Consider the following 9,165-nt stretch of genomic DNA (forward strand, 5'->3'; position numbering starts at 1 on the left):
TGAAAAACTTCCAGGGGTAGTGACTCCACCACGTCCCAGGGAAACGTATTCCAACGCCTAACCACCCTCACAGTGATAATTTTTTTCTGATATCTAATCTGAATCTCCCCTATCCCAAGGCCATCTCCTCTCGGCCTCCCACCACAGGCACGGCAGGAGACACCGACCCTCACCACACTACATTCTGAGTTCGGGAGTTGTACTGACTTGGTTCAGACAGAACTCTCCATGATACATGGAAATAAGTGGTAAAATGTGAAGTAATGGCTAAGGCCACTTCTGAGATTATTTTACTCCAAAGTCCTACTCTGAATGACATACAGATGCACTTGTGACATTCTAGGCCTATCTGTGAGAGTTTTAATGGAACTGAAAATCAGTAATTTCCATTATTACAATTTTATGGTACATGTCTGGTGTTTGTTTGTTTGTTTTATCTGGTTTGTTTTGGTGAGGGATATGAAGCTGAGTTGAGTCTCAAGGCCTCATTGACACCCAATGTTAATACCACAGTTACAGTACAGTAATTCCTTCTGCTGATACTGACTGTTCCCAAGGAGAACTGCATTCTTCTGGCAGACTGCAGTGACTGATTGAACACAACCAGCAGACTCCAAGCTGTGGAGGACTACATGAGAGACAGCCTAATTTCAATTTCAAATCAGAAATGGCCTTGATGAGTGATATACTGCAGTATGCCAGTGTCTCTCAAAAAGGATGCTGTCTCTTACAAAGGATTGAATTTTGAAATTATGGTTGAGAACACTATATACATATAAATTTTTTTTCATTGTGTGACCAAGAATTGCAGACAGTATAAAATGTTTGTATCTGTATAAATCCAGCTAGTTCTCTAGAAACGGTTCAGTTGCCTGAGGCTGTCTCATAGACAAGAAGTCTCCTGAAAACAGAACTCATACTAACTATTTCTGGTCAATTACATTGACGACAGTCAGAGGTGGATACAAATGCAGGCGTAGGTTTTTTAGGGGTGCTGAATGATTGTTACAGAAAGACATCTGAGCAAAATACAGTCCCTATAACAAAGGTCTCATTTATGCAATGGGTAGCACGTACTTAATGTTTTTATGAAAATTTTCCAGAGAAAAAATAGAAAATACACTGCAGATATTACTGATATACCCCATATGGGCTATAACAGTATAATTTCAGTAATTACATAGAGTTACTAAAAATTAACTAAAAATTTATGAAAAATCTGGCACGCAATATTGGCTATGCAAAACTATTTGTGAATGTAACCTTAATACTGCATCCATACAAACACTGAGGATAATTATAATAATGTTTACCCCAAAAGTTCACTGATTGAAAAAGCAGCTCATTTAGCATTTCTTAATTGTAGTATTTGAAGCAAGCCTCTAATGTGCTACGTCTCACTGAATTTTAGTTTACACTTTACTATACCACCTACCCCATGAGACATTTCTCCAACTAAACTACATGGCCTGAGGCCAAAAGCCCAGCTAGTTCTTATAGTTCCTTAGGCGCTCTAGGTTCTTCTGCACAAACATTTACCACCAGCTCCACAGAAGAGACACACCCTTCTTTCCTGGGGCAAGTTCCTTGTTCAATCATCAGGTAAAGAAGCAAGAAAAAAAATGCCTCCAGAACACAAGCTATTAATTTTTGGAATAATTTTGCAATGACAGAATAACATTTTGCATATTATAGCCTAAAAATGACAGAAGATTGAGCCCCTGTGCTTTTAATTATTCAGTATTAAAGCAGTAGAATTGAAGGTAAGATGATATGCAGATATATATATATACACACACACACACATATATTTATTTCTAATGCAAAGCATGAAAGTAAGAAATAAATAATAGTACCGAAACTGTAAACTATTCCAAGCCATGCAGTTTTACACTCCCTAACACTTCCTAATGGAGATCTGGCCACAGAAATTCCAACATTGTATTCTGTGAAACTCTGTGTTCCTGTGTGATGTCTAAAACCCTAGTTCTGTTGTAGGTTTGTCTTTTCTTTCAGTGGGGGAACCAACTCACACAGAGGATTTAATGGATGTATTTATGGACAATAATGAGAAGCATATATAGAATACAGTGGAATGCTTCCAGCTGGAAGGGATCTACAATGGTTGTTTAGTGCAATTGCTTGACCATTTCAGCGCTGGTCAGAGTGATGGTTGTCACACTGATAGTTAACCACACTAGGCAAATAATTTATGTGCAGTAATTTCTTTATTCAGGAATTACAGAGCTTGCAACAACAAGTGCATATATTTTATGCACTCATACACGGACTCCTATACAGCCCTAAAACTTGACTGGCTGGATAAAGACATTTGAAGAGCCTTGTTCCTTGAAACAGATGATGTCTTTGCAGCTTTGACATAGTTTTTATGAAGAAAATTCCATGATGATCCAGTGATGAAAACCATTTGCCAGCTGCAATTCTTTTCAAATTCCGAAATTTAATACGTTTCAAAAATGCTTGAGTTTGTCAGTGAATTTTAATTCTCTTGTCTCCTTTCCTTCTGTAATATGCGCTGCAATTCTGGGGGTGTTAACTTCTCATGGCTACATAATTAATTTGTCTTATTCATAAACAGTGCATAAACTACATGCACTTGTTTGATTGCTTCCTTATCCTCTGTGTTATGTCTAAAGCAGTGTTCTCAGCACCTAAGATTATAATTCCTCAAGAACCAGAAGCTGACTGCCAGTGAGATAGGTTGGACTCCATGATCTTGAAGGTCTCTTCCAACCTTGTGATTCTTATGACTCTTGTGAGATGTTTATAGTCTTTTGGCCTCTGTTTTTAACCTCTGCACATATTTTTAAGGTCTCTGGTATAATCCCACACTTAAACTCTACATCATAACAAAAGACGCCTGGTACCCGACTTCAGTTTGCACTGAATAAATTCACTCAAACTAATAACAAACCTAACAGCCCACCAGTTCCTGTGGCCTTGCAATTCTAGCATTAGTTTTCTTACTAGCAATGACAGTATAATTTTTTATTGGGCCATCCAGACAATAGTGACAGGCAGTACATTTCCTTGTGGTGGCACCAAGAACTTGGTTTCTGCAGATTTTCTTTGTTTTAGCCTAACATCTGAATTTTAGTTTGCACACAAGTTCTGACAAGCTAAGAAGACCAGCATGTTTCCCTTTTGCTCTGAACAACTTTCTCATGCAACTTTGAGAGCAAGCCTGTGTACTGTGAATGAGTCCAGATGTGCTAACAGTTCAGTAAATTCCACTAATGGGTTGATTTGTCCTTTCACCACATCTTGTGGAATTTAAGTAACTGTTTAAATGACTTCCACAGGAAGAAGTGAGAGATGGAGATTGCATACAATATTTGGGAGGGGTGGCTGGGATGATGTGAATGTGAAAACTCGTACTGACAAGTGGTGATAAAGGGTTCCAGAGGCAGGAAGGGATTCAGAAGGTAAAAGATATAAGGAGAAACTAGGGAAGAGTGACAGAATGAAGTGGTGCTGGCTGATACTGGGCCAGTGGATTTCTGAGAGTGCTATGAAGTCCAAAAATCTGAGGAGCATAAGAAGCTGGACTGAAAGTTGGGCAACAGGGGAACTTGAAGGATACTGGTTTCATGAGAAATGCTGCTGGAAAAAGCTGAGGGGACTGAGTCAGGAAACTCAAAGAGCCTTTCCCTAGTGTTCTGAGTAATGTGAGACAAATGGGGTTATAAATAAGAGATGTGCATGAGAATGTGATAAATGTGATTCGTGCTAATTAAGTTGTAACTATATTAACAAAATTGTATTTAGATCAATAGAAGACAATTGTTACAGAGTGAGGGGGGAGATGGGTGAGACAGGGCAAAGGACATCTTCCAGATGTTGGGAGTCGAAAAAGGAGGTTGGAAGAAAGTCAAACAAGAATAGTAGAAGGACGTAGATCTGACAAGCAGCATCTAGAAATAGAAAGTTTCAACCTTGAAATGGGCCAAAATGGGATGATTCCAGGCATGGGACTCAATTAAAGTCATATTATGGAAAACATCTGTTCAGTCACACAGGGCGCCTGCGCTACCTGCGGGTCACACCTCGGTCACTGAGGAAGATGATGAGCCTTCATCGGAAATAAGACCCTCAAAAGGATGAGAGACCCCCAAACCCATTAATAGAGCATGGGCCATACAACGTAGTGACGCACATTTTAGGAATAGAAACTAGGAGTAGTTTTCTAGAAACTTCTGTAGCCTACAGTATATAAGTGGGATTGTTAGCCTGGATGCTTTGGTACGTGAGGAATGGGAGCCACTCCTCGTATCCCCGGTCGGAGGGGGGCCCCTCCCCGGTCGGTTTTGCTTATGCTTTATACGAACCTCAATTATACTGAATTATTTACTGCCAAAATTTTGTATATTCTTAAATATATGCACTTTGATTGTATTCATCTCCAATACTTTGTCATCTCCAATACTTTGATGGTATTCATTTTGTCACTATTAAAAATCTACTATTAAATTTAATTTTGTTGCTTGATAAATTGGAAAAATAGAACATCATTCATAACAAGAAGAAGGCAGATTATGTTAAACATCATCTTTATTCCTCTAAAAAAATCACAATTGAAGGACTATGATCCATTCAAAATTGGTAAAGAATTAGAATTTAGCTAGAGGCCTACCATCAGTATATTTTTTCACTCCTTCTCCACAAAACTCTTCTCTCCTTTAGTTCTTTTCTGAGCTGAAGGAACAGATCTCTATGTTCCAACCCTGTATGTATCACTGGGGTGCACTGGCTTGCAATTTTTGACTTGACAACACACATGATCAGGGCTATGACACAAAGCATATGTTTAGGGCTATACAACCCTCGAATGATAGAGGCTGCTAGTTTTAAGATTTTTCAGTCATCATTTTCACCTCTTTCAGCATACTTAGTGAATAGTCAGTGAAATATCCCCCTCAAGTGCTATCTTGCCCCAGACTGTACCATATATAGTGGAGGTGACTCTCCTAGCCTGTATATCCTATGTTTTACAAGACAGAAGGCAGTGACCAAAGCTTTCGAGAAGAGAAAGCTGGTCCCTAAATCAGCCAGTTTCAATTCACTGTTTTTTGCCACCAAATTGCTGGATGATACTGCTCTAATCACTAAAATAAGCTTTTCACATTTAATTGTCAAACTGAATTCTTACAGCTGGCTTATTCAAGGCATTATTGTTTAGTTTACAGATCTGTTGAATTCTTGCAGCCACAAATCATTTTGAGAAATGTGCTGAACTTGCACAATACCTATACAAAATGTCTGGTCTTTGGCATCTCTGAATTGGCATTTGGAATAAGTAGACACCACATCCACTGTGATCTGGTTGTTCTTCAGTTCTACTCTGAAGGAGCAGAGGAGGGAGGAAAATACGCTCTGTAAATTGAGGACAGAGAGGGAAAGGACTAATACTGTAACTTTTCTGAGAGGTGTGTAAATGTAAATTATTGCTTTAAGAAGCCTCCATGCGATTGTAAAAAGCATAAGGGAGAGCCATAGGACAGAAATAATACATCCGTTGTCCGAGGAACAGTTGAAAAGTGTGTGATGCAGAAACCCGTGACAAACAAAACAGTAAGAATAAACAGACTGTTTGTAAGCTTAGCTCGGGGTTGTCAGTCCTGCCTCAGTGGAGCTGTAGGAGTGCGAGTCTACATCTCAGCCTCCTGTCCTGCCTGGCTGACATTGCTCATCACTGACCTGCTCATCACTATGATCTGTGGGCTGAGGTCATAGCCAAACCTATTCCCAGCTGGTTTGTACATGCTAGTCACAAGTTCCCACTGTAAGAGGCACATCTCGCATCTGGATCCAGTTACTTTCCTCTAGCAGATCAGAGTCTAGGTGTGCTGTTGCAAGGAAATAGATCTCTAACACTTGCAAGCATTAGAAAGAAAACTGAGCTCTGACCAAAAAAATAAGCATTCATATAGATGCTACTGCCTTGACTACCCAGGAAAAAAGTCAAGTTAATGTATTTTGTGATAAGGTAGCTGAGTGGGTGCTTTCTATGTGTTCAGAATGTAGATTACTTTGACACTTTTTCTCCCTTTGACAGGGGAAAGTGGTGCAATACCTCACCTTGTGTATGAAATTCAGTCATAAACCTGTTGCTATTTTAGGAGGGAAATGAGAAAATCTTGGCAGATCCAAGAGCTTCAAGGGATCCTCAAAAGCTCTTGACAACCCAGATTTCCATGTAGTCAAACTACCTTTCAAAGTTCTTCTAAAAATGGCAATTAATTAAAAAGGCAAAAAGAAAAATCCCTGTCAATAAGGAATGGCTTTTCCCTTCTACCAGAGCCTTCTTAACTTCCTTACCTTGCAATAGTCTGCAGTGATTTCTACTCAATACATGCTTCAACAATATCTGTATTTGAAGTGGCTGTGATTTATTTCAGGTTCAATTAAACCTTTAAAAAAAAATCACACTTTGAAAAGCAGTTTGCAGCAGAAATAGAACTAAAATGCTACTTTTATTTATACTTCTTTGCATGAGTTGTTTCTATGCAGTCAGATTCTTCTCAACTTTTTGTAACCCGTGTTGGGTTTGGGCAAGTTGAAATACTCATTCTGCACTTCATGAAATGCTTTTGTGTCTGTAGATCAAATCCAGAAAAGGCCACAGCTTCATTGTTTCTAAGGAAGCAAACAGGATTATAATACATGAAAGAAGTGGTAGATTATTTGATAATATTTCAATTAGTTTTACTACCTTAGGACTTGCAGAAGTTCCATATTCGGAAGTGATACTAAAATACTAAGACAAAATATGTACAATGAAGTAGCCTTGGGAATCGAAACTCTGAAACAAAGATGTAATACAGATTGTCCAGAAAACTTGATTGGAAATTAATTTACTGAATATATTTTCAAATATACTACCAAAGAAAAATTTTTTTGGTTTTTTTTGGTTTTGGTAATAAGCCTTTATTCTGAAAAGGGGAATCAATGAGGAATCAATGACCTGGCTTGCAAATGTGTTCCAGAAATACCTGAAAATAGGTAACTTTTTCTTCTGTCCTTACACATTGCTTTTTCTTCCTGATAATAAATGAGTTTTGTACCAAGAACTAAAAGGGACCCTTCAAGCACATTCTCCCCTATTTCATACACCTCTTAGAACACCACAAAAATGTTGACTTCACCATCTTTGTGGAAATGAAGCATGTTATAAGAGCTTTACCTGTGCATTTCCTCTGACTCCTTTTAACAAAGCAGATGCTCTTAAGAAAACAAATGGTAAGGCATCAAAAACCTAGTTCTAGTTTTTCTTGTGTTTCCAAAGAAGTAATGATCTATGGGGAGCCACATACTATTGTTTCAACTATCAGAAAGCCACCTGTCTCTACACTGGATTTGTATGCACTTGAATCAAACTTTCCACCTTGGATTATGAGTAACTTTGGAGCACCTTATTAGGTCTGTTGCAATAAAACAATTCTAATCTTCAAGCATCTCAAGGCTCTGAGAGGAATAGGCTGAACCAGAGAAATTGTCTGGAGCAAAGAATCTTTCCCTGGTTGAAGCAAGACCAGTTTAAGGAGCACATAAACAAATAGGCCTTACATACTCCACCAATGACAAAATTCACTGATAGTCTTTGAAAGGCTATGACAATTGGGAATGCTTCTCAAGACTGAAAGAGAACAAATATCATACCTATCTTCCAGAAAGTCAGAAAAGAACATCAGCAGAGCAACAGGCCAATCAGCTTCAGGTGAGCCCCTGGGAAGATGATGGAGCAACTAATCCTGGATACCATTTCCAATCTCAAGAAGGACAAAAAATCATCAGAAATTACCACCATGCACTTGTGGAGGGAAAGTCATGCTTAACCAACTTGATAACCTTCCACAGTGAGTTGCATTGCAGGCTGCATGAATGGAGAACAGTGAGACATTGTTTATCTTTCTTATAATAGGGTTTTAATGATGTCTTTCACAATGTTCTAACAAGACAAGCTGACAAAGTATGGGATAAATAAATGGATACTGAGGTGAATTGAAAATTATCATTGAAAACAATTAGGTCCAGAGGTTGTGATATGTGGCACAAAATCAAGCTGCAAGCAAGTTCACTAGCATTATACTTCAGGGAATGATAGTGGGGCCAGTACTATTGAGGTTCTTAATTAATGACCTGGATGGTGGAGCAGAGTGCTGCTACAGCAATTTCACATATTATACAAAACCAGGAGGAGTGACTGTTACATCAGAGGGTTGTGCTGCCACTGATAGGGACCTTGGTAGTCTGATAAACTGGGCAGAGGGGAAACTCATAGAGCTCAACAATGGGAAATACAAAGTCTTACACTGGGATAGAAAAAAAATACAGCCATCAGTACATTCTGGGGGCTGGAGAATAGCTTGGCAAGGAAGGGCCTTGGGGTCTTTGGGAGCAAGAAGCTTATCATCTACCAGCAATATGACCTCATGAAGAAAAATGCAAAAGTACCTGAAAGAAAGTGATCCTTCCTCTGCATTCAGCACATGTGGAATGCTGAATCCAGTTTTGGGTCCACAGAACAAGAAAGACATGAACATACTGGAGTGAATCCAGGGCAAGACAACAAAGATTATTAAAAGACTGAAGTACTTTTGTATTAAGGAGACGCCCACTCTATCCATACAAAATGTTGGCAAGACTTTACCTTCATGGTACTGCTTACTCTATAATTCATATAATTTCAAGTATCTTGACCCTGTATTTGCAAACCTGCCTTTTTATACTCTTCTTGTCATATTACTTACTACTGTTCTGCTCTGACAGTCTAACCCTTCAGTCTATCTTTGTGCAGCTCTCTCCTTCCCTTAGGTAGAGAACAATGTCTATTCTCTGCTTACTCAGATTCTGTTTGAATGCACAGCTGTGATGATTAGATACAGCTGTTGGAGCAACAAAAACACAGCATAGCACCACACGTTTATTAGTTATTAGTTATAAAGTATGTTCCTTATTTTACTGACTACTGGGTGTTCCTTAGAAAGCAACTGCGCTTCTTATCTTGGGATGTTTGTGTTTAACAGTGTGGATACTACCAGCAGCCTCTCTTTATTCCTCCATCTAATTAAATTCTCATGGCAGCAAATCAGCTTGATAGACTGAAAGCAGTGTGTCTTGCTGTGGTACTGGAGGTCTTGTAGC

Source organism: Sturnus vulgaris, chromosome Z (genome assembly GCF_052056855.1).
Source record: "Sturnus vulgaris isolate bStuVul1 chromosome Z, bStuVul1.hap1, whole genome shotgun sequence".
NCBI lineage: Eukaryota > Metazoa > Chordata > Aves > Passeriformes > Sturnidae > Sturnus > Sturnus vulgaris.